This window comes from Oncorhynchus mykiss, chromosome 1 (assembly GCF_013265735.2).
Source record: "Oncorhynchus mykiss isolate Arlee chromosome 1, USDA_OmykA_1.1, whole genome shotgun sequence".
NCBI lineage: Eukaryota > Metazoa > Chordata > Actinopteri > Salmoniformes > Salmonidae > Oncorhynchus > Oncorhynchus mykiss.
Window position 1 is genome coordinate 56963857 of NC_048565.1, and position 13563 is coordinate 56977419.

Here is a 13563-nt window from a genome sequence, read left to right on the forward strand (position 1 = left end):
CCCTGAGTGCTTCAAGTCTACCCGGATATGCGTTGGAAGAACTGGTCTGCGGACGAAGTGATCTGATGGCCCTAAGAATCGCTTCAATGGCGTATACCCCTGACTCCAGAGTGACAATTTTAGCATGTGAACAATTTGATAGTGCAAATGCGACGAAAACTGTCAGTTCATATGTATTTTCCAACCATGTAAGGATGTAAACTATTTTACAATAATGTTCAGTTTTAAATGGCGCGATTACCATATTTTCCGAACACTGATGAATAAGCTGGACAGTCTTTTCGAAAATCGTGAACAATTACGGCGATGGCCGAGGTTATCGTAGAGACATACCCAGGACCCACAAGGCCGAAGGCGGATCTTTCCCTGGAGTTAAAACGTCCGGAGCTTCGATAGAGCAGGCAAAGGACTATGCGATGGTGAATTGGAAACGGATAATGGTCAGGGCTAACCGGACCCTTTATCTGTAAGAAATAGTAACATTTTTTGAATTATAACGTGTGTTAAAATGTATGTACTAAATATTCTGAATTAAATCATTGGTTTTGAAAATGTATCTCACCCTTTAACGATAGGGGAAGCTGTCTTTTCTCTCACGCCAAGGTCTGTCGCAATGCAATGTAATGTCTGAAAAAAACATGTATTATTTTATAGTCTTTCCTACAATGGTATGTTATAAACATTACTGGTTATTAAAGTTTGTAATAATGTACAACTGCAGGCCTCCAAGGTTTTTACATAAAACATAAAACACATGTTTAAATATTAGTCAAATTTGTTAATTAATTCTAACATGTCTTAAAGGTTGTACGAAATATTTTGGAATTCAATAAAAGGAATTTAAAAACTGTATCTCACCCTTTAACGATGGGAAAATGTATTTTACATCATCACCCCGCTCTGTCGCGAAGGAAAAAGACACGGAAAATCAGGGTGCGTGTGACGGAGCAGCAGGAGTGTGTGTGCGTTTCAAAAACAAAAGGGGGTGTGTGTGTGTTCAACAGGGGACCCAAGCATTTTATCTGTAGAGAATCGTTTTTGAAACCAATGTTTGCACTATCATGCATACAGCATGTCCAGATATCTGCCGACCGCCCGGGGTTAAACATTGATATCTCTAATCAGCGCCCGGTGCCCCCCACCCCTGTTGTAGACAGAATTTCTCGACATTCCCCCCCCCCCTATGTTGTTTGAATTCACCGCCTTTATTCTCTAAACCAAATATACAGGGGGGTTGCATACATGATATCTCCCGAAAAAATACCACACGTCCCTTTAAACTCATTCTGTACTTTCGCTAGTTAGGTACAGAACGTGGAGCATATATTTTAACACTGTTAGCACAGCTTTAGCGCAAACCCACAGGCCCGAATATTTAGCTGCCAGGACAGATTAAAAAATATATTCTGAATAAGTGAATCTCTCCTAATGGATATTTCTGAAGGCTACTGGACATAAGTGATTGGGAAGCGATCAATTTTAGGTGTAAGGCCAAATAATCACATACCCAAGAATGTTGATATATTAAAAAAACGAAAAGTGGGCACTCTGAAGACTTGATACTCTGAACGAATGGATATTTCTGGAGGTGAGTAAGTGAAAAATATATTTTAAGTTTTGTTTGAATATTATCGTGATATTATTGTAATATTAAACACGAGTTATTTGTGTATTTCAGGCCAAATGCCCATATAAGTTAAAGTGTATATATATCGTATAACTGTTAATATTATCTAACGTTTGTTAGGCTCCCCAACATTTACACAGCTTTTAAGAGGTTTAACGGATCTGGAACACAATGAGTTAGATTAGTTGAGTTAGATTCTCAGTCTCAAAACCCCGGCAGCCAATCGCCATCAGCATATTTTCGCGGTAAGTCCATATAATTAATCACATACCCAAGAATATTTATATATTAAAAAAACAAATAGTGTGTACTATTTTAACTATTTTAGCTATTTTTTTGTATTTACAGCCCACATACAGCCAAGAATGATAAAGGCTTCGTTATGGACAACTGACACATCGGGTGACTTGGATGCAATTCTCCCGTTCTGTACGAACGTTTTTTCAAACACACCGCGAACCCCGGGAACCTCTACCCCCTCACTACATATTCCAGACCCAAACAAGCAACGCAAAACTGTGGCCCAAGTGCATTGCTCAGAATCCACCCCTCCAGAAAAGTACTACTGGGCAGGGAACTTGCGGCTTCACGAGCCGGCGCTCCATGGACACGGTATGAGACCATTATACATTTGTTATTAGTTATACGTCTTTTATTAGTTATACTTCTTTTGATAGAATATGTTAAAACAAGGACAAATTATGTTTTTTCAGACTGCCAGGAGACCGGCCCTGCAGAATCGGGAACACTAGATGAAGAAAGTCACACCCCCCCGGTTTCTGCGATTTGTCAGAACAGCCAGCGCCAAAAAGCCGAGGTATTTTAACTATGTATTGTTAATATATAATATTATACCTGAAATGTATTTGACATTTTATGTATCTAACATATTTTTATATTTAATAACCTATTTTGTATGTATTATTTTCTTTCAGACTCCTCCCCGGCGAAAAACGGCACAGAAGGCCACATACATCTAGAGCTGGGGGATTCCGGCTCATCGAAAATTCCCAATGAAACAACCAAAGCGGAGGATAGCCCTGTTTTTAATGACATTTCAGAGGTTGACGACCAGTTATTCTGTGATGCGGCCAACCTTCTTGACCCCGACAATGCTATGGCATCAACATCAGGATCTGAAATAGAACAAGCAATGTTTTTCACATTATTTTCCAGGGCTTTGAAATCGAGGAACGTTTTGCTATACAAACGACTGGGGATTTTAATTGAGAGACAGTACCGAGACGATATGTTATTCTGGCATAGAACAATTCCACGCATGTTAAACAGCAAACCGATTAAAAAACGCAAATACAGGCGCTAAAATCATATATGTAACACGTATCATTCCAGAAATACCCAAAAACGCACATCCTTAATTATTCAAATGGCAGAACCACAGGAACAAGTTGAGACAGTTGAAAGCCTCTTAGCACAGATACCGCCAGAACACCTAGAAATTATTAAACGTATGAACGAGTCAGGGAAGCCCGATGAAAACCTGTTATCACAGATTCACGAAGCCCTCATAACCTTAATTAATCAGATGAACGAGAGTCAGACATTTTCGGCACCCGCTACACCAACAGCGACATCTCAACCGTTAACGCCCATGTCCGTAGAGTCTGAAACGCCACAATGTTTTTGGGGAATTGGAAAATTGTCTAATAAATCTGGAGGGAGATGGTATTGATAGACGTGTCCGGTTGTGTACCGGAATAAATTCAACAATACAGAGATTCGACAGTTTTTCAATTTCCTATGGGCGAATCAGAATCTTGACTATGCTGTGTTTTACGTAATGATAATTGACACTCTGAATGATCTGTTAGACACGGCAAGAGATTATGGCGAAACACGGGATATTTTACAGTTGGAGATTTGTGGAGATAGCCTGCATAACACAGTATCTCTTATTTTACCCAATGGCGATGCAGATCTTGAACAATTTATCGCGCTGCTAGAACGCCTTGTTCAGTCAAATTTAGCCGTCATAGCAGATCGGACCCTCGAGCTTGTAGTGCAAATAATACGTCAACCCCAGGATGGTGATGGGCAGAGAAGGAAACTTGATAGCCTAATGCAGTCAGAAATCATAAGCAATAAAAGGGCCTACCTCATAAACGTTCACAATCCAGATAATAAGCTATGTTTTGCAATAGGCCTAACGCCTTTGAAAAGCAGAGACGCTGAAGTGGTTCAAGATCTGCCACACGAGTGTTATATTCAGCCCTTGGCTGAAGATGAACATTCAGAGAAATATGTGTTCTATGATTTTGAGACAAATCAGCAATCGGGGGATCATCTACCTATTTTTGTATCTACCATGACTTTCAAGGGGGAAAAGTGGTCGGCAGAAGGATCCAATTGTGCACTACTCTTTCTAAAACATTTTAGAAAGCCACAGTACAGAAACTTCACGTTTATAGCGCACAATGCTAGAGCCTACGACTCTTACCTTCTTCTGAACCTCTTGATACAGCAAGGCGTGGCACCCAGTGTCATAGCTCAAGGTAGTAAAATCTTGTGTTTTGTAGACCCAGCCTTCAACCCAGCCTTCAAACATTGACAGTTTAAGCTTCTTACCCATGCGATTGGCTCAAGTGCCAGAGGCCTTGGGTTTTGAAAACTCTGTGAAAGGCTGGTTCCCCCACTTCTTCACATCTGAGGAGAATCTACATTATGTCGTATCATATCCCAGCCCAGAAATGTACGGGTGTGATCAAAATGTCTCCCAAAGAGCGTGAGAGATTCATGACGTGGTACGAGACAGTAAGACATGGCACCTTTGATTTCCATAAAGAGATGGAATCATACTGTGACAATGATGTGGTTATACTTCGTGAAGGATGCCTCAGATTCAGAGAAGAGGTAATCAAAGATGCAGGCATTGACCCCTGAAGTTGTACAACTATTGCATCGGCATGCATGAAAACCTATCGTACACACTATCTGCCTACATCCTCTATAGCTATCCCCTCACCTGACAACTACCGACGCCAATTCAAGTCATACTCTAGTGGGTCCATTCAATGGTTGGAGTATATGGCCCAGGATAAAGACATTTTTATTCAACATGCTTTGAATCGGGGGGAGAAGGCGTTTGGCTCTTACCATGTAGATGGCTACACCCAGATTGACGGGGTTGAGACCGTGTATGAGTACAACGGTTGTTTCTTCCATGGTTGTAAATCTTGCTTTGTGCCCCAGGCCATGTGTGTCCTAACCCAAAAGACTTTTGGGGAAATGTACCAAGAGTTTCAAGACAAATTGGATTCTTTACAGGCTACTTACGGGCTAAAAGTGGAGGTTTTGTGGGAGCACGAATGGGCCGCCCTCAAAAAGTCTGATCCTCATGTTCAAGCCTTCCTTTCCAGCTATGACACCCCAGAACCCCTGGAACCCCGACAGGCCTTGTATGGCGGCCGCACCAATGCTTTGACCTTGCGGTATGTAGCGCAACCCGACGAGACAATAGGATATGTAGATTTTACATCCCTTTATCCTCATGTAATGAGTTCCTCATGCTATCCTATGGGGCATCCGGAAATTATTCATCGTGATTTTGACTTACCTCAAAACTATTTTGGTCTGATCAAAGCAACTGTCTACCCTCCTAGGGGTTTGTTTATACCAGTGTTGCCTTAAAGGGGCCCTCAAGGAGAACTTTTCTTTCCCCTTTGTCGCACCTGCAGTGAAAACAAACAACAAACCCCATGTGATCACTCAGATCAAGAAAGAGCCCTGACAGGGGTTTGGGTCACAGTTGAATTCTCTAAGGCTTTAGAGATGGGGTATCGTGTGGCCAAAATATTTGAAGTGTGGAACTTTTCCAAGAAATCAGACACACTTTTTAAAGAGTACATCAAGACCTTCTTGAGATGCAAGTAAATGGCTTCAGGCTATCCTGCATCGGTCACAGATCAAGAGAGCAAAGACAGGTACATTGAAGACTATCACAACAGAGAAGGCATACTTCTTGACCCTGACAGAATAGAGGTCAACAAAACCAAAACGAAATGTGTCGAAATTGTACTTAAATTTGCTTTGGGGCAAATTATCGCAGAGATGTAATATGCTAACAACGTCGATTATTAAAGACCCCGAAGAATTTTTGGAATTTGTTTTTTTCGGACCAATACGAAATTTCACATTTTTCATTCTTGAGTCAAGACATTGCCTTGGTGCAATGGCGACGTAACAAGAAGTGGGTTCTACACCCGGGTAATGTAAATGTGTTTCTTGCAGCATTTACCACGGCCTATGGCCGACTTGAACTGTACACGCTCATGGAGCAGCTTCAGAGGCGGGTTCTTTACCACGACACAGACTCTGTGGTCTATCTAAGCAAACAGGGGGATTGGAGCCCCCCACTCAGCAACTATCTGGGTGGCTTAACGAGTGAACTCGAAGAGGGTGACCATATCACAGAATGGTCCTCCTGTGGTCCCAAAAGCTATGCTTTTAGGACTAAAAAGAATCACATGGTGTTGAAAGCCAAAGGCGTGACTCAAAACTATGAAAATGCCCCGCGTGTAAACTTGGAATCAATTACATGCTTGGTCGAGGGGTTCCTAAATGACAGGAATAGTGACTTGGAGATTTTGAGCTCCTACAAAAAGATTGTTAGGGATAAAAAGGGCTTCCATCTGAGGAATGCCCCACTTACTAAAAGATTCAGGGTAGTCTATGACAAGAGACTGCTTTTGCCTGACGGGACCACATTGCCCTTTGGCTACTGACTTATGCTACATGCCGCAGTGTGTCAGGCGTGACTCAAAACTATGAAAATGTAAAAAGTATTTTAGAGAATTCTGAACATGTGTTATCTCAAAAGCCTGATAATGTTGTGTGGTGTTAATCTTGTTATCAACCTCTGTATGATGAATTGTTGAAGACAATAAAAATCAAGTTTGTTGAAGGAATACCTGAATCCCTGTCTGATGATGAACTTTTACCTCCTCATAAAAACAATCTGCTGGTTTTGGACGATATGCTATTTGCAGGTAGCGAACATCCCGAAATTGCCCGAGCGTTTACCCAATATACTCATCATAGAAACCTGTCCGTGCTTTACTTGGTGCAGAATGTGTTTCACCAAGGTAAAAATAGCCGCACCATCAGTTTGAACGCCAATTACATGGTTTTGTTCAAAAATCCTAGAGACAAACTACAAATTAACACTCTAGCTCAGCAGATGTACCCGGGAAGGAAATCTTACTTCATGGAAAGCTACGAGGACGCTACCAAAGCGCCATTTTCTTATTTAAATCGTGGATTTAAAAGCAAATACTCCAGAACACCTGAGGCTACGAACAGGTTTGTTCCCGTGGGAGTGGCCGGCTGCGCACATTCCTAAAAAGTAACCGCTATGTCTCTGCGTTTAAAAAGAAACCTGCCCCTCTTGAGAAGCCTAGTTGGGGCTACATCTAATGAACGGAAGGCCATCTTGAGTCACTGTTCTTCAGATCTCATATTATCCCTATGTGAGATTGCTTTGAATCTTCTCAAAGGACGCATTCCACTCCCCCTGACCCAATTGAAAAAATTAAAGAGACAAAAGACCGCGATCAAACTCTTTGCCAATAAAAGGGTCAGTCTTCAAAAGAAAAGACATAGCATAGAACAGCCTGGCGGTTTTATTCTACCTTTACTAAGTATAGCCGTGCCCTTCATCACCAGCCTTATTGCTGCCAGACGTGGGGGTTGAACACAGAGGGTGATGGCCAATAAAATGTATCTGGTGCCACAACAAGAGTTGGATAGACTTAAAAAAGAAGTGCCTGGTCCTGAAAATATCAGACAAACAGCGGAAAATGATTTGGATACGGCCATGAAGGATATTTTGAATCAAAAAGGATTCAATTTTGAATCAAAAAGGACCCCTATGATAAGGTCCAAAAATACACAAACCTCTTGCAAAGGTATTTGGCCTTGGTGAAACAAGGGGAGAGAGAGACCGGCCATTTACCTATTTCCCTACAGGACCCTTTAAAAGATGACGAGCCTAGCGAGAGCCAAGCCCCTGTAATGCCTGTACCTGTGAGCTTACCGTCTGAAGATCAAATGCCTGTTGAAGATAAAGTTATGCATGACTTGTTAACCCATGTTCCGGCATGTAACAGGAAAAATGTTAGATACATTATGAACAAGATAAAAGACTCAAATGGGGCCGCTACTTGGAACGACAAAAGAGAGTTTATCCTTCAGGGTTCTGTTGTCAAGGGTTCACATATGCTTGATTTGCTTAAAAGTACCACATCGGCCCACAAGGTTGCTGATGACAGAAGACCTCCAGGGTGGCTTCAGTTTCTTAAGGCCCTGGCCATCCTCAACATTCCCCTCTCGGGTGTACCCAACTATAAGCTTCGTCAACAGATTCACTCTTTAAAACAAAAACCTTCAACGAGATACAGCATCCCTAAAGATGCCCCAACAACCCCGCATCCCTATGAAATGAATGATAACCCATTTACCCCCCTGAACGCCTCCGGACCTTTCCCTAATCCCGATCTCTCTGGGTGGTTAGACTTTTGAATGAATTTTGAATGACTATGATTAAATTCAATACATTTTATTTGAAAAATTAAGCAATTTAACATTTTTGGCATTCTTGAAACACAAAACACAAATTCTTGATTACACGGTCTTAAAGGATACAAATTTGAACACTTTTGATATTTTCTAACATATTTTCTAACAAAACAAGCTACAACGTTATCATTACTTCTTAAATCATCCTTATAAAGAGACATGACATTTTCAAAAGAAACTCCCCGGGCTCTTTGGCATAGGTAGAATATACAGTGGCATGTAGTGGAAAGGTTATCTTGCACTTGTTTGATGTTGTAGTATATCTTTGAGCAGTTTTTGGTCAAAAATTCTTTAATAGATTTGGGGAAATGTGAAAAACCGGGGGGAAAGCCATAGGAATAAAAAAAAGTTGAGATTTTTCTTCCTCCTTCCTTGTCTAATGTCACAGCTAGCCAATGTTCACCCGGCATGTGTTTAGGATGGGTATTGACAATAAACATGGCAGGCCGCTCCGTCCATTTCTCCATAGGTAATTCATCACAAGCCAACACTCCACAAAATTGTTTTCCAATCAGTCGGCTCATGAGCCCTTCCAACTCTTGGGTATTCATGTCTTTGCTCAACGATCCTTAATAATAATCTACTAAAACCTGTCTTCCGCTATTCACTTCCAAGATTGAATCAGAGCATGCATAAACAATCATGCTAACGGTACAGGCTAAAGGTGTACGGAAACGCATTTCCAGCCTGAGGTTACCTTGGGACACCACCGAAAGATTTCCTGAGGTGTCATCATCAGGTGATAAATTGAAAGCATACATTGTGTAACCCTCTGCAAAATCATTTCTGTCAATAGGTAAAGAGAGATCTTTTAGATGCCTCCCGGTAGCCAGGAATAGATTGTAAAATTCTCACACAGATATGTTGTTATTAAATTGCGGTTGGAAAGCCTTAGCAGGGACCTGACGTCCGTCCTGACACAGAGCTACATACTCTGCATTGAAGTGTTGAAAATTAAATGGGTTTTTATTTAAGCTGCCCGTATTGGAGGCGTGATCAACCAAACCACGTATCGTGGTAAAGGGCCTAGAAATAGGTTTTCTTGACTGCAGATTCTGCTGCCCACAGGTATGCTAAAGGTTTTCATGGTAATTCTTTGGAGAGGGTAAAGGGCATTTCCTTTCATCAAAGCCTGTGAGTGACCCAGACGAACTGCCGGAGATACAGACACTTTTTTAATAAAAAGCGTGGCCCCCAACACTTTTAAACTAAAGTCCCCGTCCTGTGCAGACATTAGGCAAAACTTATCCTTGGCCCTGGTTAATTTTAGTCTTAAATCAACCGCATTTAAGAGTAAACGATCTTGAAAGAAAATGCCAGAGTGTATAGGGCCTAGCAGATTAAACTCTTGAGATTCGGCACAGTAGCGAGCGCGTGCCTTCAGTCCTTTGTTTGCACCGGTGGATGGGTCTGTCGATTCCATAGAGCCTCCTGCAGTATCCTTGCTAAACAGCCCGGCGCTGAATTGGGTCTTGAGAGTGTCTTCAGAGTAGTTGAGTAAACACTCCATGATGTCCCTGTATGGATATGTGGCACTGCTTTGACTGATTAGACGTTCCCCCAAAGTCACATCCACTTGGGAGAAGATGGTGGCCACTGGGTAATTAATGAGACTCACTTTGGCATCGTTTGCAATATTAGTACCATCTCTTTTGGTCACTTTTAGACGCAAATGCACCAATGTGTTGTTGAGGTCCAGATAGTTGTCACCGTGGCGGCCTGGTATGAAAAACTCTATGGGACCGTTGTCTGTAATGGCAGAGAGTGGGGCTATCTCCACATAACTGGACCTCTCTACTGAATGTTGGGTTAAGGGGGCCGTGAAAAGATCGAGCTCTGTCTTTATAGCTTCAGAGGACATGCGGTGTAAAAGAGCCATGGTGCTTGTTCTTTTAGAAAATACTTCCGAGTATTCTTTTTACCGTTTTTGGTCCAGACCTCCTCACTTTACCCCGTCTTTGACTAACTGAGTTTCTTTTAACCGTTAACCTACATTTTTTTAGGCGCAAGCCTGCGCCTTTTACCTGGAGGTCTCTTTTTTGGTCTTCGAGACAACATCATCAGCCCCGAGCCTTCTTGACGCTCGACATCTGGTGACGCCCTTCTGGTCATAGCATTGGCTACAACCTCACTTACTATATTTTTTGCTGCTGATTTTAAATGCGGCTTGGCTATGCTGAGGCCTCTCTTCATAAACGGTAAAACCATCCTAAAGAGGTTACGAAATATACCTCCTATCCCCGAACCATACATGGTTGGGGAACCATAATAGCCGGGTAACCCATTATCCTTGATCAACATAGTATGAGACATAATGGTTAGGGTCGACATGTCGGTGTTCCATAACCATTTTAATTTATTTTGTATCATGTATATAAAATATATAATACTAATATTATATATGTAGAGAGGTTTTGGTGGGTCTAAAGTGGATTTTTACAATCGTTTTACCATAAGTAAATTCAATGTTTTTGTTCTGATCCGTTTTAAGCTCAACAAGAATGTTTTCAATCTATTTCTTGCTTACAGGTACGTAGTGTGGCTTGTCGTAGGTGACAGTGACTATGTCCCCATCCTTTCCGTCTATATGTACCGTTCTCAGGAGTGGCACACAGCTGTCTCTGACCCTTTGATAGGATATGATGTCGGTATACACAAATATGTTGTAAAATCCTGCATGTATATCTGCGGGGAATGGGAATAATTTATCTTTCACATACGTCCATTTATTGGGACCCATCCCCAACATGTAGGCTAAATTACCGCCGGCCTTTATTCCCCAGGCAGCATCTCCTGAGATTTGTACACATTTATGTATAGGGTTGTACATCAGGAATATTTCCATATTGTTCAGTGACAGGCGTTCATTCAACTCGGAGACGATCCTGTCGACGGTTCTATAGAACCCTTTTTTAACCTTAATAAGTTTTGCAGGTTCCGATAACTTTTTGCAATAAAAATCACGGTCCTTATCTTTGATATTATACCAGCTATGGGGGTATGTAATTTCGCTGAGACCTACAGTACTTCCCAGGCCTCTGATAACTCTATAGGCTTTGGAAAATTGGTTGTATAATTCGAACTCTGATTATTACGATATATATGTGCGGACGCATTACTGTGGAGAGTCAGGTAGAAGCCGCTGTGTTCCATGATGCACTCCGGTGTACACGCGAATGATGATGTATTTTATCATGCATGGGAGTTTAAATTAACCCCCGATGTCTCTACCACATCCTGCTCTAATACCCAACTGTTGAACTTTTGGGGCCAGTTTTTCCAGCGGACCAGCACCCATTTTTGACCCTTTTCTCTCTTTTGATCTAGAATCTCCTCCACGTGAAACACTTTGTCTTTACCCAACTGTACCTTCTGTAATTCCTTCTCATAAAAAGATCCCTCTATAAGTTCCCCGTCATAATCTTTTAATGTGTAGACCGGGGGGTATGCGCGGCAGACATTCGCGGCAGACCTTGCTCATATTTTTTGTCGAAAACACCCCTCAACTTGGATATACGCACCCCACAATCAAGTCCCCCACAATGAATTTAAAATTAATTTCTTTCTTACGGCGAAGGGGAACAAACCATACAGATTTTTAAAGACTTGAAAAGAGTTTTCAGAAGAGACCTCGGAGGGTTTCATCCGTATACTCTTATGATAACTATTGTTATACCCCATTACTAAATCTTGAACTATATCGATATATCTATGCGTGTTGTGAGCTGTAAAATAGAGCCACATCCTCTCCTTCAGAGTTCTGTTAAAGCGTTCAACAACTGAAGCTTTCAAATCCGAGCCTGTAGCAAAATGTACTATATTGTGCTTCTTCATGAGTTTCTGAAAAGTATTATTAAAAAATTATTTTCCGCCATCAGTCTGCACTTTCTTGGGGGCTCCTCCTTCCTTCAAGATAGAGTCAAAGGCCCGGGTCACCTCTGCCCCACTTTTATTTTTTAAGACCCTGACAAAAGCTATTTTAGAGAAAATATCTATAACCGTTAGCATGTAGCTATTTCCATCATTTTTATCTGCAAGGGCCTGCATGTCACATAGATCAGCCTGAAATTGGGACAATGGTTGGGTAGAAAAAACTATATTTCTTGGAAATTGTTTTCTTACGGGTTTATGTAGAGTGTGCGCATCCTGCTCTGATAGCCACTCATTCACTTTAGCATCGCTTAACCGGCTACCTGTTTCTTCGGCTAAAGCTCTCTGTAAACGTTCCTTCCTTAAGACCCAGGGTTAGAGGGATTATAATAAATGTTTTTCAACATCTGCTCTGCCATCCTTCTTGCCTCTCTGAGGTACAATAACGTTAATGAGTCACTTTCAAATAACGACAGCATTTCATTTTAATTTTTGGGATTTTTATTTTCAAGAAAACATTATGTATTACGTATACAGACAATTCAGAATTCGTTGCAGGATACATGTCCCTGTTTTCTCAATGATCAAATCATGCAACACCCTGTATATTTGGTTTAGATTAACAGGCTTGTGTTGCTGATTTTTTAAAACACACACATCCACTATATAAGTAAATATACAACATATATGATACATGTTACAATTAAATGGTGTTTCAAACAAATAAAGTAAAATCTTAGACAAAGTTGTTTCTAGTTCTTCAGAATCATCCCCAAGACGGGATACCAATTGTGTCCATTGTAGACTCTCGCCCGCATGTCGTACATGATTCATGATTTTTTCCATTTTCAGCACACGCTCTACATTAGTCCAGGAATTGTGGGTTGTGTAGAACGATACATTGTTCAATTTATTTTCAATAATTTGATGCATAACATTTGTAAGTTCTTTCAAAAGAAAAAATTTATTTATTCATCGTATACCCATTGCTTTACATCTAAATAACAAAATGTCACTCGGTCTCTTGGGGTTTATTGAGCCAGAAAGTCATCACATCAGCCACCACAGCTTCCCTGTATTTGTTATAGTCCACCAGGGATTTCTTTGAGTTTCTCGTGGATGTAGATCGCCTCCTTCAGTTCATGTAGGAAAGCCTCGGTTACCCCTTAAACTCTGGGGATAGACGGCCACAAGGCCCATTGGCTCCAGGGCTCTGACCCAGCGATGGTATAAACCTGCAGGACCAAAGTCTTTTCACCAGCGCCTCAAAATGGTTGAAGAAGTAGTATCTTGGGGGATCGTATAGGCATGGATGCCTGCGCTGGCTGGGGTGATTGATCTCACAACCGATGCATTTTTCTCGTATATATTCTCCAATCACCACGTCTAAAAGCGTGGCTACAGAGGCCTTGATGGTGTCCACAAAAATATTACTGACCACCCCATCAAACACTTCCTCAGGCTGTGTACAT

General features: G+C 41.4%; 1 protein-coding gene across 1 annotated transcript in view; it reads right to left on the reverse strand.

Annotated features, from left to right (window-relative positions):
- cdh23 (cadherin-related 23) overlaps positions 1-13563 on the reverse strand; it is a 655816-nt gene that overhangs the window by 59248 nt on the left and 583005 nt on the right. The gene's annotated exons all lie outside the window — the stretch shown is intronic.